The following is a 27,007-nucleotide window of genomic DNA, read 5'->3' as shown; positions in this document are numbered from 1 at the left end:
TTTTGTCCCATTAAAAAAAGATACCTTCAGCTAAAGAATTAACTCAAATATTCTCTAAAGAAATAATCCGTTTACATGGAATTCCCTCAGTGGTAATTTCGTACAGAGGCCCCCAGTTCATTTTTCATTTCTGGCGACATTTGGGAAAAACTCTAAATATGGATATTCGCACGTCTTCTAGCTATCACCCTCAAACTGATGGTCTTACAGAAAGAAACAACCAAACCATAGAACAGTTTTTACGTTGTGCGCTAATGGATGACGAACTAGAATGGTCAGAAATTTTGTGGATTTTGGAATTCGCTTATAATAATATGGATAATTCCTCTACTAGCTTATCTCCATTTTTTTGTACTTATGTCTTTCATCCTAAAAATATTCCTGGGCCAATTAGATTTCCTTTTATAATCCCATCAGTGGAAGAACACATAAAAAGACGGGTTCATATTCAAAAACAGGCTCATTATCATTTAGCACAAGCAAAAGAAACCCAAAAAAGTATCTCAGATTCACATAGACAATTACAACCCAAATACTCAATTGGAGACAAGGTGTGGTTATCCACAAAACATCTTAAAATAAAGGCTTGTAAAAAATTCTGTCCCCGTTTCATAGGGCCATTCGTCATAGAAAGAATATTAAATGCAGTCAGCGTAAAATTGACGTTACCTCTCAAATATCAATGTCACCCAGTTTTTCATGTGTCTTTGATTAAGCCATTTAATCCCATAACCAGATAAAAGAAACCTCCTTCAGCTATACAAATTGATGGTATTCCAGAATTTGAAGTATAGAGACTTGTGGATTCAAAAAGAATTAGTGGGAAATTGTTTTATCTGGTACATTGGAAAGGCTATGGCCCAGAAGAGCGCTCTTGGGAGCCCCTTCTAACTTGCAGAATGCTCCACGTCTAGTAAAACAATTTCATCTAAAATACCCAGACAAACCAAAACCGGTCCCTCAGGTTTTAGGGGGACTTTTAAGGGGGGGTGGGGGGGGGGGGAGTACTGTCATGACACTGTTACGCCATCCAAGAGGTTGGCGCAATGCTCCTAAAGGAGCTTATCCCTCATTAAAAACCCATCCCTGTTCCGTGCATCCTGCACTCCAGTGATTAATGTAGTGTTGTGATGTTGACAGATATTACATACTGATAGGGTTTCGTAGTTGTATATGATATACTTTTGATCACTAGTTATTTGGGACAAGTATAGCTGTTCAAAAAGCAAACTCATGATTTGTAAACTGATTTGTAGCCACAGACGTTTCCACAAAGACCAGAGAGCTTACTTCGCTCTAAATCACAGTTATCGGCAAAGAAGAACAGTTCAAGACGCATACGCACAAAGGGAAACATGCGCAATGGGTCAGCTCACGTTCGGGTGTGGCACTAGTATAAATAGCCACACCCGACGTTACTGAGACGCTTTGCCTTCCTGTTTGTTCAGAGGAAACTCACCTGTCTGGCTGTCCGGAGGATTCTTCATTTAGGCGGCGCCCCTGAGCGACGGAAGCAACGAGAACCTTCATCTTCACCTTCAAAGCTGCAAAGAAAGAAACAACGTATTACTAGAGCTAAGTGAACGATTCATTCTATATTAATGCAGGCGCCCATCGCAAGCAAGCAGCAACTAAAGAAACAGACTTACCTGGCATAAATCAAAGACCAAAGACATTTTGTTTGCATCTTGACTAAGAACATTCTGTTTCCTGAAAAGAGAAGATTTAAGAGTTTAAAGACTTTAATCAATGAATGCTTTTGTGATTTAAAGAGTCATTGTTGTTATATTAGAATGCAATTTTTCTATTTTAAAACACTAATAGGTTGTGAAGAAACAAGATCAAGAGGGTTAAAGAGTAAGTGACATAGAAAATGGAATGCACAAAATCATAGTTTTAAGTGACAATTCCTTGGTATAGAAAAAATCAGAAACGTATTCTACCTATTTACAACTGCATTTAGGAATACAAAACTCTCCATAAGACATGGCTCTCGATCTCCACGAAGACTACCAACGCTTACTCCATCATCCTTCACAATGACAACACGGACGCGACGTCTAACTTCAGAAGTCGCAGGTAGGCTCCTTTTTGAGTTAAAATAAAGGAAAACAACTGTAGTGTAGAATGACAGCGAAAACAGTCTAGAGGAGCTGAGATTACAAAATTCTTCCTTGTTGCTTCGCAGGTCGACAATCAAGGAACCAGTAGCGTCCCCGATCCCGCCCTCCTCCCTAAATTCTATTTAATTACCTTAGTGTTTTTAAAATTACTGGGTGTTACTTACAACTGAGGGAAGGTGGTCTATAACGTCTCTGCGAAATCTCCCTGCAAGCATCCTACAGGTAAGAGTACTTGCAAATCTGACAGTGGCAGTTAGCAACTGCACACAGGCACTGCGGTTTCAGGCCTGAGACACCATTTTAGGGCTACTCATGTGGGTGGCACAATCAGTGCTGCAGGCCCACTAGTAGCATTTGAATCACCAGCCTTGGCACAGTCAGTGCACTTTACTAGAGACATACTGATGAAACAAATCTGCCAATCATGGATAACCAATCATATTAGCAATTTACCCAGGGAGCACTTGCACTTTGACACTGATCAGCAGTGGCAAAGTGCCCAAAGCATCTATACCAGCAAAAACAAAATCCAGCACAGCGTCAAAAATACAGGAGGCAGAGGCAAAAAAGTCAGGGGAAACCACGCCAAAGATGCCAGGTCCAACACTATCACATTCAAATCCAGACAGTCAATCCACAACCAGGCAGAGACACGCAGAATTGTTAGAACAAAGAAACCAGCCACTTCTAAAAGTGCGGTTTCTAAACACACAATGCAAAAACTGCCTTCACAAAAAAATGTGTTATTAAATTGTGAGTTCAGGCACACTAAATTTCACCTCTCCATCGTAAGCCTATGGGAAGATAGGCTGGAAACATATCACACAGCCTTCCCCATTCTCTCCTATGAGCAAGATGGCCTTGCGAAATGGAGAGTATTTCACTGTCAGAACATGGTACATGTCCTACCTTTCACATACACTGCACCCTGCCCAGGGGGCACCTTGGGCCTGTCTCAGGGTTTCTGTTCTCCCACAGAACTGTGCACAGAGGATTGGAACCTCGGCGAATTAGGGTGACCCAAAACTCACCTCAGTACCCAACAAACCCCTTACCGAGCTAGCTACAGTGTCTCATTGGTCATAACAAACTCCCAATGTTTAGACAAAGCAGAACATGAACTTACAATACCTCAGGTTACGTGGAACACATGAACACTCTTTTGTTATACAATCATTTCAACCCAGAACGTGGAGTAAATGAGGACACGTGCACGTTTGAAATATTTATTTACTAATGCCGTTTTCTCAAGCTCAGTATCTTAGATAATACAAGGAAACATATTATCAGAAGCAAAGTTATCAGCATAGTTACTAGTCCATAAAAAGCGAATGGTGACAGCATGCTATTATGCTGAAATGAATAAGTGCTAATCACACATAATTCTCACCCTCCCTTTCTGGTATATTATATTAATATATAGAAGGTCTCTTTGGGTTTTAGCAGGGCGGGCCCATACCTGGAGATCCTAGTATGAAGAGATCACATCTGCTCCCAACAGCTCTCTGCATGCAAACCGCATCAAGTGTTTGTGTGCTTTCAGTGTTGCAATATAAAACGCGCCTAAAGCCTGAACTTGGCAGGAGATGCACTTATGTTTTGTCTATGGAGGTGCGGATCGGTTCCCACAACAATCTGTATCGTGTTATTCTTGTTGCTTCAGCACTCACTGTGCAGACATAGTTTATTAAGCAAAGCTGATTTGAGAGCAATAACATATTATTCTCATGTAAACTATTAGGTCGAAAGCTAAATCAACAATTATGTAGCGTGTGCAAAAGCAGCAAAAGGAAAAATGGCGTTTAAACATTTAATGAGCCTAGGCTAACTTAACACAGTTATCAGATTAAACAGTAGCTATATGACACCCCCCCATGATCCGTGGACGGATAAGATAAAATAAGATAGGGGCCATCACTCGAGAGCAGAGTTCAAGAACAAACGAGCTCGGTGCATGAACAAATTGGCGAAAAAATGTCATATTAAAAAAGTTTGAAAATAAAACCAAGAGTTTATATATGCTCAAGCCAATAGGCAAGGGAAGGTAAAAAAGCGTAACACAATTTTCCAAAACAATGTCAACGAAATACTAGTTGTCAGCATGCCATGCCAGGTAGGAAGTTCCAAAAGTTACTAGGACGTGACCGTGTATGCAAAATAAGCAGCAACAGCCTCCAACATGAAATCACCGTCTTCATCCGAGAACAGTTCAGCCATCCAATTTAAAAGTGGAAAAGAACATACGTGTTCCTCCAGTACCGGAGCCTCTATCACCATCAGAGGACAACTCGGTGGGTTGTCAAGAAAGCTTAGTGCCAAGAAGTCTTGCGCTGCTGCGATTATATTCCAGGGACCCATTAGTCCATGCATCGCTGCTAAGGCCATAATCCTTTCGCCACTACAAACCAACTCGTGAGTAACGACGGGACCCATCAGCTGATTAAAGTCGACTTCAGGAGAAACTGGTCGGCAGAGACACAAATCAATGGCCCAATCGAAGTCACAGCTTAGGCAGTGAAATACAGGCTGGACACAGGTGAAGTAGGAAAATCGAAACGATAATCCATATGCTGTGCTTAAAGTCGCAAGCGGGAGTGTGCCATAATATTCAAGCATCCGGTTGCGGAACAGCGCCAGAAGGGGCTGGGCGGCGTCTTGCACAGGAAGGGCATACATAATTAAAGAAACAGAAAATAACCAGAGCGCCTGCCGCTAGTGCCAGTAGAACTGGGAATCCACCAAATAAACTCGAAAAAATGGAATGAAAGAAAGCAGGAATGACTCCAAATATTTTTTCAAAGGAAGTCACGAGACCACTGCTAACTATTTTAAAAAAATGCGCTAAGCCAGTTGTGGAGGATGCGTTAAAGATAGAATGTACCATCTCACTGAAATGCAACGGTAAATCAGTGTTTAATAGGGCCTGAACCTCTGTACGGGTGTTGGCTATGTGAAGTACGAAAGTTTCACGAGCCGAACTCAAGGCCACTTCTTATTGGGACAATAGAGCCCTTATTCTGCTCATGCCGCTGAACTCTGCTGTCAAGGTTGGGATGCGCGGCCAGATGGAAGCCTCCCTAATTCCATGTGTGGGTGGGTACAGAACATTTCTGCAGCGAACTACACGTTCAGTTACAGTTACTACATAAGGAACACCTTTTATTAACCCACAACAATCTTCATTATTCAAAAGTAAATAACTACCATTCCCGAATAAGGTAAAAGTTGGGATGATTGCTGGAACCGGTGTACCTTTTAAAACACAGGCTAAATTTGGTCGGTCTTGGTTGCATGAACCGTGCAATTGTATGTGTCTACACATTAATGAATGATCTGGTGTTTCTGTACACTCCTCTCCATTCAGATAAACCCCCTGATCATCTTTTAAACATCTGTAAGTATATGGAAGGGACCAGACTTCATGAAGGAAACCGCTACCGAATGGTTCATATCGACCAATAGCCACATAGCGCATACAATTAGTGAATTTATACAAAGCAAAAGGCAGCGTTATTAAACCGTGGATAAGCCACGTTGCAGCAGTGGCCTCTGCCACAGAAAAAGGCAACGATTCTAATCTCTCAATATGCAACATAGAAAAAGATGCATCACGCACGGAAAGCAAGCTCTGCTTGTCAGTCAAATTAAAAGGGGCAAAGAGCGATGAAACGTTCATGTAGGTCCATGGCACTTTGCCAGATTTCAAAGTTTGCAGGGTCCAAGCAAATTGCATGATTGAGCGCAATTGATTTTGGCCATGGTATAATACTGACACTTCATCTTGTACAATATCCACAACAGAGGACACAATATTATCTAACGTGTAAATGCGGGAGGAAAGCATGTTAATACTATTATCAACTACTGCAAGCACTTTCTCAAGATTAGCTTGATCAATCGCCCGAAGGCGTGTTGCAGCCTCAACCTGTGATGTTTTCCAGATTTCATTGTAAATAGCATATATCCACCTTTTTGACCTACCGCTAGCCGGGCCTTTTATGAAATCATTAAAATCTACATCTTCATTCAGTTTCGAAAGGTGACTTTTAACTGCAGGCAATGTAGAATGTTTCAGCCAATTCTGACATAACTTGCCCACAGAATAAGTCGTGACAGTGTGGACCATGTCAAAACGGGGATCCGATCTAACCTGTTTGAAGCCATCTGACAAACCTAGAAAACGCTGTTGGCAAGAATCAGCACTACGGTGCCAGATCAGCCAACCTTTAGGATCCAAACTGGATATGTTAAAGGAAGAATTAAGCAAAAGGGTCTGTAATTCACTAATGGATAATTGTGTAAAATTACTCCAGCCATTATATTCCTCCAAATCTGGGATGGTTGGGGTATTTAATTTTTTTGAAGTAGCCAATCCAAAGCAAGTGGTCTGGGAAATTGTTTCATTCAAAAACAATATATGATTCGGGATGAGACATGCACGGTGCAAAGCCTCTATGCCTTGCACCTGCCAGGCTCTTGAACCCCAAACTGATTTAAGGTAAATTGTTTCCTTCCATAGTTCGTAGCCTCCAGTAACTAACTGATCAAGGAAGGACTTCGAATACAATAATGTGGTATCGGTAAGTCTAACCTTGGACGTCGGCTTCTTTGAAATTTTAAAATAAAAAGACTCGGGACTAGACTGATTAAAGTCAGTAAAATAAGTGTACTTTTTCAAAAAAGTTTCCGAACTGCCCTGTTTAGGTGCTGGGCAATGTTCCCACTGGGTAAAATTAACAGAATTCCTCCTGGAAGATGTTTTGTGTAAGAAGTGATTGCCAAAATGTTGGAAGCAAAACAAATCACCATAATTAGCGGATTCTAAATATAAATCCTCCGCATCAAAGGCAGCATAGTAATTCAAATCAGAAAACAAACTTTCTACTGCATGAACATCCCAATCATCAGAACGTATGTTTTGTTTCACTACATCCCCCATGTTCACTCTAAGGAAATTAGAAACATTAACCACTTCTGTAGGGCCATGTATTTGAAATCTGACTGCATCCCACACAATTCCATCAAGGACAGGCCAGGCAGTGATGTTAACAAATGTCAAGTCTCTTTTCAATCTGTGTGCAGAATGTGACGAGGAAAGTGTGCCAAAGTTCCATCGAGATGTTTAATGCTTGATCTCTCCTCGACATAGTGTCCATTGATGAGTCATAAAAAACAAAACACAAAACCAATAGACACAAAAAAGGTAAATTGAAAAAAGTATAAGCCAAATATATGTCCAGGGCGGAATTAAAATTTTTTTTTTAAATAACTTGGCATAAACTGCAAAACGTGTGGGTTTTTGCGAGGCAATGGAAACAGTGTCAAATGAAAATCTCGATTCAGTGGCTAAACGGTTTTGCAGGTCAGGCATCGATAAGTCAGTGGGGTAAGTGTAATCCATATCATCACGGTCTGTACCAGGCAAAGTACTTAATAAAGGACTGGAAAGGGCAGGTAATTCGATGGTCACATCAGGCTCAGGATTTGATGTAGTTGCCAAAACTGAATTTCTCACCATGGAAGGACAGGATACAGCTGGTGTCATACTAAGAAGAATCGGCCATTCTGTGTACCTTGACATTGTCAATGGAGATAAACCTGTTTTCCTTACGACCTGTAAGAGGGGGTAAAATGACTGTTCTTGTGCCCTTCACTCCAAGGACTGGGACCGGAGCTCGATAGGAAGGTCCAAATTCTTTCTTGTTTTCGATCTTCTCGCGAACCAGTTCTCCAACTTGGGGCAGCCAGCCAACTACCGGGATCTGCAACTCAACATCTGATGAGGAGGGCAAATGTTCCTTTGCCAGACTGTCTCTGGTCTTTTGTAGATCCTGTAAAATATTGCAATGTTCATCTGCGTCAAAGGTTGTGGCGCGAACCACACAGTCTAGACCGTCAAGGTCAGGGACGTACATCTTGATGCCAAAGAGCATTTCATATGGGGTCCGCCCACCCAGAGACCTTCCAGGGAGATTATTAAGAGCACGCAGCACGCCATTGAGATGGGCCAGCCAGTTTCTGCCAGTGCCTATAACTCGAGCTGTCAAAGATTGCTTTAAGTCGCGGTTCATTCGCTCAACTACACTGTTACCCTCAGGTCTGTAGGGAGACGAAAACTTGACTTGGACCCCCATCGAACTCATGGCATCCTTGTACGCCTTAGAGGCGAAAGCCGGACCCCGATCCGAATGGAAGGTACCACAGGCAAAAATTCCCACAAAGACACGCAAATCTCTGATGACAGTCCGTGAATCAGCGCTGCGATGGGGCCAAACCCATACAAAGCGTGTGCATGAATCAACCGCTACTAAGATATACTTATATGCAGTATCAGAGGAAAAAGGACCGCAGCGATCCAAATAAACACATCCGAGCGGTTTATTCGAGATGTACAACTGTGTCTGTGGCGGACCCGCAGCAGTAGAAGGTTTAATTTGCTGGCATATGTCACATTGAAGAACATATTCGCGCGTCTGTTTGTATAGTCCCCGCCACCAGAAACGTTGTTGTAATTGAGTTACAGTGGCAGAGACGCCCGCATGCGCAGACGCCACACCTTCATGAGCCGCTGTAATCAAGTCAGCCCTGCGATCCGAGTTGGGAATCAAGCGTTCGCCAACATCAGGTATTTTCACAAAAGGAACCTTATCGGGACTTAAGTGGTATGTGTACTTCGAAGGGAACCCCGCAGGATGTTTACCTCCCTTCTCAGTGGCAGCTACTGCCGCCAATATGTCATTATCGATCTTACTTTTGGACCGTGTAACTGCTGCAACTAAATACTTAGATACTGCTAATTTTGCTGCTTCATCAGCAAGCGAGTTACCGACAGCGTGAACTCCCACACGCTGGTGGCCGAGAGTATGAATTACAAAAACAAGTGGCAGTTGAGCCTTAAGCTCAGCCACTCGAACCCAGAACATCTTGTGTTTTATTGTGCTACCCTTGGAATCACGAAATTCATTCTGAATCCAAAAGAACAAGTTCTCATTGTAAGACTGGACACAGTAGTAAGAACCACTCACAATAAGAGTTGTCACACTGGGATCCGCGTACTCTAACGCTAGTAAAAGAGCACGAAGCTCTGCTAATTGTGCGGTGCAGTCCCCTAGAGTCTGCGATTGTACTACACTGGACTTGAACTCATCGTTCACCATGGCACCGACCACAATAGCGCATGCAGAAACGTAGGCGTGTTTAGAGCCATGCGCAACCTGCGCTGAACCATCAGTGTAAATGATGCAATGGAAATCCTCCAACGGTCGCATCGCAAGAGGAGCGGGATGAACAAACTCATACTGCAAGTACTCCTGCGAACGCAATGAGGCGTCAAAAATAAACGTGACATCCGTGGATGTCAAGGATGCAGCCCATTGAATCCACCGAGGGTGCAAAGCTTCTGAATTCTGTACACTGGCCTTCGTAACTGCCTCCAAGTGAGGGCATGGAGTTACAACCAACATGCGTTTTCCCTGTGACAGTGCACTTTCTTTAAGAATCGCCATCTGTACTGCTGTTAAAACTCTCTCCACAGTGGAAAACCGCGACTCAGCCGAAGTGTACAAGTGTGACTTGTAAGCAATAGGTACCATATCTCCTTCATTAAAAGTCAGGTACGTGAAACCCACCGTCCCCGGAATAATTCTTATCACCAGGTTAGTGTGGTTATCACGAGTCAGTAGAAATTTAGAAGCCAGCAGATCAGCCTGCAATGATTGCAAAATGGCTGAGTGCTCAGGCAGCCAGCATAATTTGGAAAAAGTCTGTTGTATCAAAGCATACAAAGGCTTGATACGCTGGGCATATTCCGGAATGTATGTCCTTCCGAAATTAAAAAATCCCAGTAAAGACTGTAATTTTTTCAGTGTTGTTGGAGCGCGCAATTGTGCGCATTTCTCCAGGAAGTGAGGAGCCAAACCTCTACCTTCATTGTTGAGCTCATAGCCCAGGAACAACACAGTGTACTCTGCAATGTGCGACTTTGCAAAGTTAAATTTGTAACCCATGTCTGCAAAGGTACAAATTATGCTGTTGACGCGACACAGATGCTCCCAAATTTCGTCTGTGAGATAAATGTCATCCACATACGAACAAGCATTCGGATCGATTCTCTCTAAAAGAGAGACTATGCGGGCAGTGAAAATTCCAGGACTATTCTTATAGCCCATTGGAAGACGCCGGAATTGTTTTTGAACCCCAGCCGAAGTAAAACTTGTCCATTGGGAACTCAGACCGTCCAATCGATGGGCATAAAAACCGTTGGAAATGTCAAACGTCGTTTTAAAACGCTTACGTACAAGACTATCCACGAGGGCAGAGCCGTGAGTATTCTGTACTGCACAGTTACGGCAATGCGAGTTTAAATGCCGGTAATCTAAAACCAAACGAAATGTACCGTCTGGCTTTGTCACAGTGAAAAGGGGGTTATTCATCGGAGACACACACGTTTCAATTACACCTTGATATTCCAATTGTTCAAGGATTGACGCGACGGAAGCCTTGGCTTCTCGACGGATGGGATATTGAGGTTGAGGCTGCGGCTGAGACCGCAAAGGAATCTCGTGGCTTGGTGATAATTTATCCCAACCACATTGGTTGCGGTACAGAGCCGGCGCCAGAGCCAGAGCCCACTCTTCTGCAAAATGTTGCGCATGCTCTTTCGAGACAGTGTTCGCGAAACTGGGGAGGATTACCTCCTCCTCTGGCGGCGCTGCAAGCACAAAAGGTGGGGGCCAGTCAGCCTCCGAAAGTAAAATGTCATACGTAGACGAAAGGTTTTCCCAAAACACCCCTTTAATAGTGCGTTGTACGTCTCCTTCAATTAACAGGACAATCTCAAAAAGTCTATCAGGGGGAGCTACTCTCGTGTCTGCTGTTTCTATTACAACATAAACGTCAGTCGCTGTCACCTTCAGTAGTGGACGCAGGGCCTCTCTCACTATGGTAATCTCCGCCACGCTGTCCAGCAAGGTCAGAGCCCACGTCCGATTCCGAAGCCGCATTCTCACTATCTGTGGCATATCGATGCGCTGTTAAAGCCGCAACTTTTTTCTTCGCAAACTGCGGTCTTTTCGGCGTTGAGTCTTCCTGCTTCCCTGCGCCGTCAGTCAGGCGGGGCTGGCCACGTCCTTGTTGGCCACCACGTCCCCTCCCGCCTCCTCCTCCACCGGTCTTCGGGGCCGATGAGTCCTGAAAGGAACGAGGAGAGCGTTGATCAGAAACCTGAAATCTATCAGGTGATTTAATCAATGCGCGATCGCGCAAATCATAAACTCGTTCTGTCGGCGCAGGTTGCTGAACCGCAGGATAAGATTCCTGTGTTTGCTGTTGTTGCTTTCCCTGTTTCTGTTCTTTAGGCCAATTTTGTTTCTTGGACTTGGGCTGGGCATCTGCCTCAGCAGATTGCCCTTGTGGTTGTTTCTTCTCCTTAACCGCGAAATACTTTAAACCCTTACTTGTGCGACCAATAGTTTTATAAGCGGTCACAACAATCTTCGCTAACTGGCGGGGTCTTTCGGCCTCGGGTATCGCTGCCAAAGTATTAGACACCTGAAAGTTCACTGCGTCCCCTTTTACATTGGAGAGAATGAGATCGCTAACAATCTCAAAAGAACCACACAGGCGCATACCCAATTCAACCGCTGCTTCCGGTCCGTGATCATCCTGAACACGTTTAATGATCGTAGGCAGTACAGCCATAGACGGGGTGCCAAAGCACCTCGCATAAACAGCCGCAAAGGTTTTCCCCCAACTGTCACAGTCAACGAGTTCAGGAGTAAGTCCTTAGGTAAAGTAATCGTCAACATTCTATGTTTATCAGCAGGAGTAGAGTTCGGAAACACAGCCTCCAGTTGATCAAACTTCTCGGCAAGCCAGAAAGGAAAAGAACAAAAGTTACTTACCTGTAAACTGTGGTTCTCCAGTATTGGTGTCTTTCATAGATTCACATGCTTGAATATTCCCCGTCGTCGAAGTGGGAGTCCCACGGTACATAAATAGCAGTAATATATGCATGTATACATGAGAAATATAATAAATAAAATATACATACATATAATGCAATAGAAAAGTAAACTTGAAAAAGTACCATAGAACAGAATAGGCCCATTGAAAAGCCCAAGGGAGAATTCACTTTAGTAACATATTAGAGTCATTATGTGTTGGTCCACATTCCAGCCAATCAGGCTGTAGCCTCCTCTAGAACCTTCTCCTCAGAAGCCCAAGTCCTCAGATTTTCGTAGCACAAGTAAGTATAAATGCTTGAGGAGAAGAGAGCCTCTGAGGGGAGGACGGGAGGGTCGCATGTGAATCTATGAAAGACACCAATACTGGAGAACCACAGTTTACAGGTAAGTAACTTTTGTTCTTCTCCAGTATTAGGGGTGTCTTTCATAGATTCACATGCTTGAATAAGAGTAGAAAGCAGTAAACCATACATTAGTCATAAAGGAATACACGATTAAAATCTTGGCAAAACATATCACTTAATAAGCAATAAATACCAAAAATTATGAAAAAACCTTTATGACTGGAGGCGGGAAGCAACAGAGGCTCACCTTTATCGGAAAAGATTCCGCAGCACCGCTTGACCTACTGCCACATCCGCGGCATCTGTTGATTGCAGGCAGTAGTGCTTCGTAAAAGTATGACTGCTAGACCAAGTAGCAGCTCTGCAGATGTGTCTCAGAGGTACCCCCGCAAAGAGGGCAGCAGAAGTCGACACAGCTCTCGTGGAATGAGCTCGAGCTGGAGCAGGAAGGGGCTTGCCAGCCCGTTGATGACAGTAGGATATGGCAGACGATATCCATCTGGTGATAGTCTGTTTGGTTACAGATTGACCTCTGCCCACTGGGCCATATGCTACAAATAGTTGATTTGTCTTTCTAAATGCTGCTGTGCGTTGAATGTAAAACTTGAGGCAACGTTTCACATCCAGAGTGTGCAAGGAGCGTTCCGCTGCAGATTGTGGTGCAGGAAAGAAAGTTTTAAGAATAATAGGTTCATTGAGATGGAAGTCACTGGGAACCTTAGGAATAAAACTGGGATTTGTTCTCAAAGTAACAGCCTCGTTGGAGAACTGTAGAAACGGTGGTTGTATAGTGAAAGCCTGGATGTCGCTGACGCGCCTGGATGAAGTCAGAGCAAGCAAAAGAGCCACCTTCCAGGTGAGGAATTTGAGATTGGAAGAATGGATGGGCTCGAATGGAGGCAAAAGTAGTTGAGACAAAACCAGATTCAGACGCCAAGTAGGTGGAGGCCGACGGATTGGTGGGAACATCCGAAATAGGCCCTTGAAGAATTGTGTAATTATTCTGGAGGAGTACAAAGATGTCACGCCATCATGGCGAAAACGAGAAATTGCAGCCAGAAACACCTTTAGAGTGGAGTGTGATAGTCCTGATCTTGCTAATGATAGGAAGAAAGGCAAGATCTGCTCAGGCTGAGCACACATGGGATCCAGGGTTTTAGTGGAACACCAAGCACAGAAACGCCTCCACTTTAGCTGATAAGTTTCGATGGTAGACGGAGCGCGAGCACTTGCTAGCACCATCCTACAATCCTTGTCGATATTCATGTGTGCAAATTCATTGTACTCAGGTTCCAAGCATGAAGTTGGAGGTATGCTGGATCCGGATGGCATATCTGACCTTGCTGCATCGTGAGAAGATGTGGTAGAGGATGCAATTGTATCGGATTTGTCAGAGAGAACAGAAGATCCGAAAACCAAGGACGTCTCGGCCATTTGGGTGCGATCAGGATTATCCGACACTGTTGGAACCTCATCCTGTGCAACAGGCGAGGAATGAGCGGAAGCGGAGGAAATGCATGGATGAAGTCGTTCGACCAGTCTATTGAAAAGGCATTCCCGCTCGACTCCTTGTGTGGATGCCGGCTCGCAAATCGTTGACACTTCCTGTTGAGAGCAGTTGCAAAGAGATCCAACTGAGGTCGGCCCCACTGTCGGAAGACGAAATCCAACGTTGGTTGATTGATTTCCCATTCGTGGTTGTCCGAGAGGGCTCTGCTGAGCGAGTCCGCCAGAACATTGGCCACACCTGGCACATGGACAGCCGTGAGATGTATTTGCCGCTGGATAGCCCAATCCCATATTTCCTGTGCCAGTTGTGACAGCACGAGAGACCTTGTGCCGCCCTGTTTGTTGATGTAGTGCATGCTGGTGGTGTTGTCCGTCCTCACCAGCAATGTTTGTCCCTGCACTAATCTCTGAAAAGACTTCAAGGCCAAGAAAATCGCCAGTAGCTCCAAGCGATTTATGTGCCAAGTGCGCTGAAACGCCGTCCATTTCCCTTTGACGGACATCCCGTCGAGATGTGCCCCCCAACCTTCTAAGGAGGCGTCTGTTGTCAGCGTAAGTGTTGGTGGTTCGTCTCTGAATGAACGACCTGTCGCTATGTTTGGAGGATGAGCCCACCACTCCAAAGCGCTTTGAATGCGGGGTGTTAGGTGGATCTTGTCTTCGAACGACCCCGATATCTGCATCCACTGCTTGTCTAGTTCCTCCTGTAGAACTCTCATGTGCAGTCTGCAGTTGGGAATTAGCTGAATGCACGAAGAAGCCATGCCTAGGAATGATTTGTACATCCGGACAGAAACGTACTGTCTTGACTGTAGGAACTGTACTTTCTTTATCATTCGATCTTGTCTCTCCTGAGAAACGAACACTTGCCCCAGCCGAGAATCGAGCGAGGCTCCTAGAAAGTCTTGCTGTTGAGAAGGTTGAAAGTGTGACTTTTGGTAATTGATGGACAAACCCAGCGTTTCGAAGAGGGATATGCAGACTTGAGTGTGCTGTTCCGTTAACTGAAAAGTCTTGGCCTTTATTAAGCAATCGTCCAGATACGGATAGAACTGGATGCCCTGTAGACGCAGGTAGGCAGCAACCGGGGCGAGAAATTTGGTAAATACCCTCGGTGCTGATCGAAGGCCGAATGGTAGGACCTTGAATTGATAATAAAATTGGCCGCCTGTAAAACGGAGATATTTCCTGTGTCGATATTGAAGTGTTGTCAAGGACTTTGCTGTGTCCGTGTCCTTCTTTATTAGTTCCAAAGCATCATCGACATGTTTACCGAATAAAGATTCACCGTCGTAGGGTAAATCCAACACCCTGGATTGAACCTCCGGACGGAAGGTGGTTGATTTTAGCCAGCCTTGACGGCGCAAGACTGCCGCACCCGCTAGTTGCCGGAAACCAGTGGAGAATATATCGACGGCACAGTCGATTATTTCTGCCGAAATTTTTTCTCCTTCGAGAATGATGGCCTGCGCTTCATCCCGGATGGAATCGGGCATCTGAGGGATCAGACCAGCAATCTCAGACCACATTTGACGGTCGTAGCGACCTAGAATAGCCAAGGCGTTAGATGCGCTCACGGTTGTCGCTGCCATAGTGGTAAATTTTTTACCAATTGAGTCTAATTTACGGCCATCCTGATCAGGCGGAGATGTCAGAGGTATGGCCGGATTTCGAGACCTTTTTTGTGCAGCCTGAGTGATTACAGAATCCGCTTTAGGTTGGGAAACCAAACAGGCCGGAGAAGAAGGAGGCGCTTTATATTTTTTGTCCAATCTGGGCAGAACAGCTGGTATGGAATTAGGACGTTCCATTAACCGTAGACCTTCTTCCCATATGTGGTCTATGATAGGAATGGTATGCGTTTGCTTCTGAGGTAAGTCCTTAAAATCGTATAAAAAGCAATCAGTTTGTTGTGCCTCGATTGTTAAGTGGAACCTTTTCGCAGCACGAACCATAAGGTTATGAAAACTTGTGATATCTACTGGCGGAGAAGCTGTTGGCGATGCCGGTGGAGTACAAGGCGTCTGTGCCCTATAATTGTCCCAATCTTGCATGTCATCATTGGTGTCGTTATCCCCAGTGTTATGAGGAGTTTGGTCCCCATGATTTGAAGAAACACCCGATGGAGACGTAGGTACACCAGGCGCCGGAGCTTGAGGTCGAGGCGCTGGAGACGAAGGTCGGGGTGCTGGAGACTGAGGTCGAGGTGTCGGAGACTTAGGCCGAGGCGTTGGAGACTGCCGGGGCACTTGAGGTGCTGGGGAAGTAGGCAATGATGGTGGAAACCTACGATTGTAGTCTTCCAGCATATGTTGCAGGTTTTGTACCAAAGACAAAGGAATTTGTGTAACCTGTTCGTAAGTAGTTGGTCCTGCCACATCAAGTGGAAAAAGTTCATTCCCATCTTCGACGTTATTATTTTCATCCTCATCCTCGTCAGTGTAATCCTGACACTTAATGTGTAATTCAGAAGGACTGGATGCTGGCTCATAAGTTTGATCCATTTCAGAGTCATTTCCGGATTCCTTTTCTCCAGACTGTAACAATTTGTCCGGAGGCTGAGATCCACTCCTTATCGGACTTAACTGAATGAGTGGAACAGACTTGAGAGACGAGGCCGTAACTACTCTAAAGGTGGTAGTAGTCTGTAGGGGTTGGTGCGACGTCAACGAGCCCGTCGACGAGATCTTCACAGTCTTTGCACCACCCCGTTGATCCTGTGCCGTTGCCGCAGAAACAGGCGTATGAATTGGCAGCTTACTTTTGGTCGACGTTGATTTTTTGGTCGTCGACGACGTCGTCGAGGTTGCAGTTTTCGCCGTCGACGAAGATGCTTTCGACGACGAGAAAGTAGCCGTCGACGGACCAGTCGCCGACGGAGTGGTCATCGTCGACGATGTTGTTGCCGTCGACGGTGCAGGCGTCGACGGTGCGGGCGTCGACGAAGCAATCCTCGACGAGGATGATCCAGTCAACGGAGTAGTCGTCGACGACGATGGCTTGTTCTTCGTCGACGGAGGACCCATCGACGAAAGGCGCGTCGACGAGGACTTCTTCGTCGACGGTTTGATCGACGAGATCATAATAATAGACGAGATGGGCCTCACCTCTTGGCTGCTCGTCGACGAGATGGTCGTTGCGGAGCTGGATGACAGGGAACAAGTGGTCGTCGACGTAGAAACAACCATGACTGATTTAGTAGTTGCTGAGGACGTCGACGGACGCGTCGACGAGCCCGTCGACGAGCCAGTGCCCGTTTTTGAAGAGGAGGGCATAGTTTTGGGTTTACACGCCAGAGAGCCAGGTCCCGTAGGCGCGCCCTGAAGCAAATCCTGTGAGGAGACATCCTTAGAAGACCCCAACATCCTACTCTTCTTCAGAAGAAGAGAGGGTACTTCGGTCTCAGACCCACGCTTCTGAGAGGATTTTGAAAATCCAGACGACATACTCTCAGCATCAGAAACCACATTTTCTGAAGTTTTCAACCTCTGCAACCACAGAAGGAGACGGGCCTCTCTATCCCTCAATGTCTTAGGGGGGAAAGTGCGACAGAACTTGCAGGTAGAGGCATTATGATCCGGGTAAAGACAGTAAATGCACTTACTGTGTGGGTCCTCATGAAAAAGACGTAATTTACCACAGGATGGACAAGCCTTGAACAAGGTTTTCTTTGTAAATGACATTTCTGAAGAGAAAACAGCTAGAACTGGTGAAAACTGAGCAGAGCTCAGGGAGACTCCCTTCACACGACGTGCGGTAGAAAATCTGAGGACTTGGGCTTCTGAGGAGAAGGTTCTAGAGGAGGCTACAGCCTGATTGGCTGGAATGTGGACCAACACATAATGACTCTAATATGTTACTAAAGTGAATTCTCCCTTGGGCTTTTCAATGGGCCTATTCTGTTCTATGGTACTTTTTCAAGTTTACTTTTCTATTGCATTATATGTATGTATATTTTATTTATTATATTTCTCATGTATACATGCATATATTACTGCTATTTATGTACCGTGGGACTCCCACTTCGACGACGGAGAATATTCAAGCATGTGAATCTATGAAAGACACCCCTAATACTGGAGAATCATCCCTATCATCTGGGCGTTTACCAAAAACTGAATTGACCTTTACCGGATTTAGTTTTAAACCGCCATGTTTAGTTCGCACAGCCGGACCCCCCGGGGGACCACCGGGGAGATGTCGACCTATGTATTGCACTAATGCACGAATCACGGCAAATCGAGACAACATGTAGTCTACGAACCTCCGCCAAGGTACAATTGCCGTGTTGAGGGTGAGGAGTAAATCCCGCCAAAGCAGGCCAATTAGTGCCTGGAATGGACAAAGGACCTAACCTCGCAGCGGACAACGAATGGGGTAGGGCGCCACCAAACCAAACGCGATGCTGCCAATGATCAATAGGTATTTCCAGTGCCCTGTACGGTGTATATTCAGCCGGTACAGGCGAGGGGGTGTAGGTGTGGAACACACCAGAATTTGCATCCAGTGCCGGAAACGTGACCCACAAATAAAAGAGTTCGAATGGGTACGCCGGATCCGCCGACACCACCAAAATCACAGCCAAGCCATCCACTGGGACTTGAAAAGTCTGTAAATGGTTGCGCACCGCGATGCGACTATGCACCCGGATGTCCACAGCCTGTGCCATGATGCACCGGAACTACAGAGAAACAAAGTAAACTTTGTAGCACAACTGGGTAGTAATTCAAGAAAAAACGTTTTAGATAGATTCAAGCTTGAAAAGACCTATTGCTTAAATAGGTAGGTTTTTCCGACACCACCGTTTTCCGGAAACGACAGTGAAGGGGTTAAGGATTGAATGAAAGACTACTCAAGTGTCATGATATACGACCACCGAAACGTTGGGCACCATGTCGCAGGGTTTCTGTTCTCCCACAGAACTGTGCACAGAGGATTGGAACCTCGGCGAATTAGGGTGACCCAAAACTCACCTCAGTACCCAACAAACCCCTTACCGAGCTAGCTACAGTGTCTCATTGGTCATAACAAACTCCCAATGTTTAGACAAACCAGAACATGAACTTACAATACCTCAGGTTACGTGGAACACATGAACACTCTTTTGTTATACAATCATTTCAACCCAGAACGTGGAGTAAATGAGGACACGTGCACGTTTGAAATATTTATTTACTAATGCCGTTTTCTCAAGCGCAGTATCTTAGATAATACAAGGAAACATATTATCAGAAGCAAAGTTATCAGCATAGTTACTAGTCCATAGAAAGCGAATGGTGACAGCATGCTATTATGCTGAAATGAATAAGTACTAATCACACATAATTCTCACCCTCCCTATCTGGTATATTATATTAATATATAGAAGGTCTCTTTGGGTTTTAGCAGGGCGGGCCCATACCTGGAGATCCTAGTATGAAGAGATCACATCTGCTCCCAACAGCTCTCTGCATGCAAACTGCATCAAGTGTTTGTGTGCTTTCAGTGTTGCAATATAAAACGCGCCTAAAGCCTGAACTTGGCAGGAGATGCACTTATGTTTTGTCTATGGAGGTGCGGATCGGTTCTCACAACAATCTGTATTGTGTTATTCTTGTTGCTTCAGCACTCACTGTGCAGACATAGTTTATTAAGCAAAGCTGATTTGAGAGCTATAACATATTATTCTCATGTAAACTATTAGGTCGAAAGCTAAATCAACAATTATGTAGCGTGTGCAAAAGCAGCAAAAGGAAAAATGGCGTTTAAACATTTAATGAGCCTAGGCTAACTTAACACAGTTATCAGAATAAACAGTAGCTATATGACAGGCCTACCGCAGGGGTGTCTGATGTGCAAAGAAAGGGAAGGGTAAGGCCTGGCATATGGGTGCACTTGTCAGGACAACATGGCAGCTAGCAAACTGCACGCAGTCACTGCAGTGGCAGGCCTGAATTCTCAGTTAAGGGCTACTTGTGTGGGTGGTACAATTAGTGCTGCAGATAAACTAGTAGCATTTGCATTACCAGCCCTGGCACACCTAATGCACTTTACTAAGGACTGTACTAGTAAGGCAAACATGCCAATTATGGACAACCAATTACCATAACACTTTATACAGGTAGCACTTGCACTATGACACTGATCAACAGTGGCAAAGTGCCCAAAGCATCTAAGTTGGCAACACCATGTCAGGAAAAAGGTCTAGAGGGACGCCCAAAAGTTTAGAGAACTTTAGCCAAAAAGGGCCAAGTCCAATACTTACTATTACTTCTTGTATATGACGCAGGTTGCACGTAGTGAGGATGCCCGATCAGCCTACCTGGCGGAGATTGATATGGTGTGGCTAGAGAAGTGTATGCAACAATTTTTAGCTGAGCCATTCTCCACAGAGGAAATTATTAGCGCCATTGATGCTCTGAGAGGGCTCTGCTGAGCGAGTCCGCCAGAACATTGGCCACACCTGGCACATGGACAGCCGTGAGATGTATTTGCCGCTGGATAGCCCAATCCCATATTTCCTGTGCCAGTTGTGACAGCACGAGAGACCTTGTGCCGCCCTGTTTGTTGATGTAGTGCATGCTGGTGGTGTTGTCCGTCCTCACCAGCAATGTTTGTCCCTGCACTAATCTCTGAAAAGACTTCAAGGCCAAGAAAATCGCCAGTAGCTCCAAGCGATTTATGTGCCAAGTGCGCTGAAACGCCGTCCATTTCCCTTTGACGGACATCCCGTCGAGATGTGCCCCCCAACCTTCTAAGGAGGCGTCTGTTGTCAGCGTAAGTGTTGGTGGTTCGTCTCTGAATGAACGACCTGTCGCTATGTTTGGAGGATGAGCCCACCACTCCAAAGCGCTTTGAATGCGGGGTGTTAGGTGGATCTTGTCTTCGAACGACCCCGATATCTGCATCCACTGCTTGTCTAGTTCCTCCTGTAGAACTCTCATGTGCAGTCTGCAGTTGGGAATTAGCTGAATGCACGAAGAAGCCATGCCTAGGAATGATTTGTACATCCGGACAGAAACGTACTGTCTTGACTGTAGGAACTGTACTTTCTTTATCATTCGATCTTGTCTCTTCTGAGAAACGAACACTTGCCCCAGCCGAGAATCGAGCGAGGCTCCTAGAAAGTCTCGCTGTTGAGAAGGTTGAAAGTGTGACTTTTGGTAATTGATGGACAAACCAAGCGTTTCGAAGGGGGATATGCAGACTTGAGTGTGCTGTTCCGTTAACTGAAAAGTCTTGGCCTTTATTAAGCAATCGTCCAGATACGGATAGAACTGGATGCCCTGTAGACGCAGGTAGGCAGCAACCGGGGCGAGAAATTTGGTAAATAGCCTCGGTGCTGATCGAAGGCCGAATGGTAGGACCTTGAATTGATAATAAAATTGGCCGCCTGTAAAACGGAGATATTTCCTGTGTCGATATTGAAGTGTTGTCAAGGACTTTGCTGTGTCCGTGTCCTTCTTTATCAGTTCCAAAGCATCATCGACATGTTTACCGAATAAAGATTCACCGTCGTAGGGTAAATCCAACACCCTGGATTGAACCTCCGGACGGAAGGTGGTTGATTTTAGCCAGCCTTGACGGCGCAAGACTGCCGCACCCGCTAGTTGCCGGAAACCAGTGGAGAATATATCGACGGCACAGTCGATTATTTCTGCCGAAATTTTTTCTCCTTCGAGAATGATGGCCTGCGCTTCATCCCGGATGGAATCGGGCATCTGAGGGATCAGACCAGCAATCTCAGACCACATTTGACGGTCGTAGCGACCTAGAATAGCCAAGGCGTTAGATGCGCTCACGGTTGTCGCTGCCATAGTGGTAAATTTTTTACCAATTGAGTCTAATTTACGGCCATCCTGATCAGGCGGAGATGTCAGAGGTATGGCCGGATTTCGAGACCTTTTTTGTGCAGCCTGAGTGATTACAGAATCCGCTTTAGGTTGGGAAACCAAACAGGCCGGAGAAGAAGGAGGCGCTTTATATTTTTTGTCCAATCTGGGCAGAACAGCTGGTATGGAATTAGGACGTTCCATTAACCGTAGACCTTCTTCCCATATGTGGTCTATGATAGGAATGGTATGCGTTTGCTTCTGAGGTAAGTCCTTAAAATCGTATAAAAAGCAATCAGTTTGTTGTGCCTCGATTGTTAAGTGGAACCTTTTCGCAGCACGAACCATAAGGTTATGAAAACTTGTGATATCTACTGGCGGAGAAGCTCTTGGCGATGCCGGTGGAGTACAAGGCGTCTGTGCCCTATAATTGTCCCAATCTTGCATGTCATCATTGGTGTCGTTATCCCCAGTGTTATGAGGAGTTTGGTCCCCATGATTTGAAGAAACACCCGATGGAGACGTAGGTACACCAGGCGCCGGAGCTTGAGGTCGAGGCGCTGGAGACGAAGGTCGGGGTGCTGGAGACTGAGGTCGAGGTGTCGGAGACTTAGGCCGAGGCGTTGGAGACTGCCGGGGCACTTGAGGTGCTGGAGAAGTAGGCAATGATGGTGGAAACCTACGATTGTAGTCTTCCAGCATATGTTGCAGGTTTTGTACCAAAGACAAAGGAATTTGTGTAACCTGTTCGTAAGTAGTTGGTCCTGCCACATCAAGTGGAAAAAGTTCATTCCCATCTTCGACGTTATTATTTTCATCCTCATCCTCGTCAGTGTAATCCTGACACTTAATGTGTAATTCAGAAGGACTGGATGCTGGCTCATAAGTTTGATCCATTTCAGAGTCATTTCCGGATTCCTTTTCTCCAGACTGTAACAATTTGTCCGGAGGCTGAGATCCACTCCTTATCGGACTTAACTGAATGAGTGGAACAGACTTGAGAGACGAGGCCGTAACTACTCTAAAGGTGGTAGTAGTCTGTAGGGGTTGGTGCGACGTCAACGAGCCCGTCGACGAGATCTTCACAGTCTTTGCACCACCCCGTTGATCCTGTGCCGTTGCCGCAGAAACAGGCGTATGAATTGGCAGCTTACTCTTGGTCGACGTTGATTTTTTGGTCGTCGACGACGTCGTCGTCGAGGTTGCAGTTTTCGCCGTCGACGAAGATGCTTTCGACGACGAGAAAGTAGCCGTCGACGGACCAGTCGCCGACGGAGTGGTCATCGTCGACGATGTTGTTGCCGTCGACGGTGCAGGCGTCGACGGTGCGGGCGTCGACGAAGCAATCGTCGACGAGGATGATCCAGTCAACGGAGTAGTCGTCGACGACGATGGCTTGTTCTTCGTCGACGGAGGACCCATCGACGAAAGGCGCGTCGACGAGGACTTCTTCGTCGACGGTTTGATCGACGAGATCATAATAATAGACGAGATGGGCCTCACCTCTTGGCTGCTCGTCGACGAGATGGTCGTTGCGGAGCTGGATGACAGGGAACAAGTGGTCGTCGACGTAGAAACAACCATGACTGATTTAGTAGTTGCTGAGGACGTCGACGGACGCGTCGACGAGCCCGTCGACGAGCCAGTGCCCGTTTTTGAAGAGGAGGGCATAGTTTTGGGTTTACACGCCAGAGAGCCAGGTCCCGTAGGCGCGCCCTGAAGCAAATCCTGTGAGGAGACATCCTTAGAAGACCCCAACATCCTACTCTTCTTCAGAAAAGGAGAGGGTACTTCGGTCTCAGACCCACGCTTCTGAGAGGATTTTGAAAATCCAGACGACATACTCTCAGCATCAGAAACCACATTTTCTGAAGTTTTCAACCTCTGCAACCACAGAAGGAGACGGGCCTCTCTATCCCTCAATGTCTTAGGGGGGAAAGTGCGACAGAACTTGCAGGTAGAGGCATTATGATCCGGGTAAAGACAGTAAATGCACTTACTGTGTGGGTCCTCATGAAAAAGACGTAATTTACCACAGGATGGACAAGCCTTGAACAAGGTTTTCTTTGTAGATGACATTTCTGAAGAGAAAACAGCTAGAACTGGTGAAAACTGAGCAGAGCTCAGGGAGACTCCCTTCACACGACGTGCGGTAGAAAATCTGAGGACTTGGGCTTCTGAGGAGAAGGTTCTAGAGGAGGCTACAGCCTGATTGGCTGGAATGTGGACCAACACATAATGACTCTAATATGTTACTAAAGTGAATTCTCCCTTGGGCTTTTCAATGGGCCTATTCTGTTCTATGGTACTTTTTCAAGTTTACTTTTCTATTGCATTATATGTATGTATATTTTATTTATTATATTTCTCATGTATACATGCATATATTACTGCTATTTATGTACCGTGGGACTCCCACTTCGACGACGGAGAATATTCAAGCATGTGAATCTATGAAAGACACCCCTAATACTGGAGAATCATCCCTATCATCTGGGCGTTTACCAAAAACTGAATTGACCTTTACCGGATTTAGTTTTAAACCGCCATGTTTAGTTCGCACAGCCGGACCCCCCGGGGGACCACCGGGGAGATGTCGACCTATGTATTGCACTAATGCACGAATCACGGCAAATCGAGACAACATGTAGTCTATGAACCTCCGCCAAGGTACAATTGCCGTGTTGAGGGTGAGGAGTAAATCCCGCCAAAGCAGGCCAATTAGTGCCTGGAATGGACAAAGGACCTAACCTCGCAGCGGACAACGAATGGGGTAGGGCGCCACCAAACCAAACGCGATGCTGCCAATGATCAATAGGTATTTCCAGTGCCCTGTACGGTGTATATTCAGCCGGTACAGGCGAGGGGGTGTAGGTGTGGAACACACCAGAATTTGCATCCAGTGCCGGAAACGTGACCCACAAATAAAAGAGTTTGAATGGGTACGCCGGATCCGCCGACACCACCAAAATCACAGCCAAGCCATCCACTGGGACTTGAAAAGTCTGTAAATGGTTGCGCACCGCGATGCGACTATGCACCCGGATGTCCACAGCCTGTGCCATGATGCACCGGAACTACAGAGAAACAAAGTAAACTTTGTAGCACAACTGGGTAATAATTCAAGAAAAAACGTTTTAGATAGATTCAAGCTTGAAAAGACCTATTGCTTAAATAGGTAGGTTTTTCCGACACCACCGTTTTCCGGAAACGACAGTGAAGGGGTTAAGGATTGAATGAAAGACTACTCAAGTGTCATGATATACGACCACCGAAACGTTGGGCACCATGTCGCAGGGTTTCTGTTCTCCCACAGAACTGTGCACAGAGGATTGGAACCTCGGCGAATTAGGGTGACCCAAAACTCACCTCAGTACCCAACAAACCCCTTACCGAGCTAGCTACAGTGTCTCATTGGTCATAACAAACTCCCAATGTTTAGACAAACCAGAACATGAACTTACAATACCTCAGGTTACGTGGAACACATGAACACTCTTTTGTTATACAATCATTTCAACCCAGAACGTGGAGTAAATGAGGACACGTGCACGTTTGAAATATTTATTTACTAATGCCGTTTTCTCAAGCGCAGTATCTTAGATAATACAAGGAAACATATTATCAGAAGCAAAGTTATCAGCATAGTTACTAGTCCATAGAAAGCGAATGGTGACAGCATGCTATTATGCTGAAATGAATAAGTACTAATCACACATAATTCTCACCCTCCCTATCTGGTATATTATATTAATATATAGAAGGTCTCTTTGGGTTTTAGCAGGGCGGGCCCATACCTGGAGATCCTAGTATGAAGAGATCACATCTGCTCCCAACAGCTCTCTGCATGCAAACTGCATCAAGTGTTTGTGTGCTTTCAGTGTTGCAATATAAAACGCGCCTAAAGCCTGAACTTGGCAGGAGATGCACTTATGTTTTGTCTATGGAGGTGCGGATCGGTTCTCACAACAATCTGTATCGTGTTATTCTTGTTGCTTCAGCACTCACTGTGCAGACATAGTTTATTAAGCAAAGCTGATTTGAGAGCAATAACATATTATTCTCATGTAAACTATTAGGTCGAAAGCTAAATCAACAATTATGTAGCGTGTGCAAAAGCAGCAAAAGGAAAAATGGCGTTTAAACATTTAATGAGCCTAGGCTAACTTAACACAGTTATCAGAATAAACAGTAGCTATATGACAGGCCTACCGCAGGGGTGTCTGATGTGCAAAGAAAGGGAAGGGTAAGGCCTGGCATATGGGTGCACTTGTCAGGACAACATGGCAGCTAGCAAACTGCACGCAGTCACTGCAGTGGCAGGCCTGAATTCTCAGTTAAGGGCTACTTGTGTGGGTGGTACAATTAGTGCTGCAGATAAACTAGTAGCATTTGCATTACCAGCACTGGCACACCTAATGCACTTTACTAAGGACTGTACTAGTAAGGCAAACATGCCAATTATGGACAACCAATTACCATAACACTTTATACAGGTAGCACCTGCACTATGACACTGATCAACAGTGGCAAAGTGCCCAAAGCATCTAAGTTGGCAACACCCTGTCAGGAAAAAGGTCTAGAGGGACGCCCAAAAGTTTAGAGAACTTTAGCCAAAAAGGGCCAAGTCCAATACTTACTATTACTTCTTGTATATGACGCAGGTTGCACGTAGTGAGGATGCCCGATCAGCCTACCTGGCGGAGATTGCTATGGTGTGGCTAGAGAAGTGTATGCAACAATTTTTAGCTGAGCCATTCTCCACAGAGGAAATTATTAGCGCCATTGATGCTCTGAGAGGGCTCTGCTGAGCGAGTCCGCCAGGACATTGGCCACACCTGGCACATGGACAGCCGTGAGATGTATTTGCCGCTGGATAGCCCAATCCCATATTTCCTGTGCCAGTTGTGACAGCACGAGAGACCTTGTGCCGCCCTGTTTGTTGATGTAGTGCATGCTGGTGGTGTTGTCCGTCCTCACCAGCAATGTTTGTCCCTGCACTAATCTCTGAAAAGACTTCAAGGCCAAGAAAATCGCCAGTAGCTCCAAGCGATTTATGTGCCAAGTGCGCTGAAACGCCGTCCATTTCCCTTTGACGGACATCCCGTCGAGATGTGCCCCCCAACCTTCTAAGGAGGCGTCTGTTGTCAGCGTAAGTGTTGGTGGTTCGTCTCTGAATGAACGACCTGTCGCTATGTTTGGAGGATGAGCCCACCACTCCAAAGCGCTTTGAATGCGGGGTGTTAGGTGGATCT

General features: G+C 45.6%; 1 long non-coding RNA gene across 1 annotated transcript in view; it reads right to left on the bottom strand.

Moving 5' to 3' along the window:
* The window catches only part of LOC144773724 (uncharacterized), a 113,725-nt gene that overhangs the window by 45,150 nt on the left and 41,568 nt on the right, over positions 1-27,007 (bottom strand). The window contains exons 3-4 of the long non-coding RNA XR_013600056.1: positions 1,650-1,710; positions 1,460-1,544 (exon numbers count right to left, since the gene is read on the bottom strand). This is a non-coding gene — a long non-coding RNA (uncharacterized LOC144773724). The remainder of the gene's footprint in view (positions 1-1,459; positions 1,545-1,649; positions 1,711-27,007) is intronic.

This window comes from Lissotriton helveticus, chromosome 8, assembly GCF_964261635.1.
Source record: "Lissotriton helveticus chromosome 8, aLisHel1.1, whole genome shotgun sequence".
NCBI classification, from domain to species: domain Eukaryota; kingdom Metazoa; phylum Chordata; class Amphibia; order Caudata; family Salamandridae; genus Lissotriton; species Lissotriton helveticus.
The sequence above is the reverse complement of the archived record's forward strand: the minus strand, read 5'-3'. Positions and strand labels throughout refer to the sequence as shown.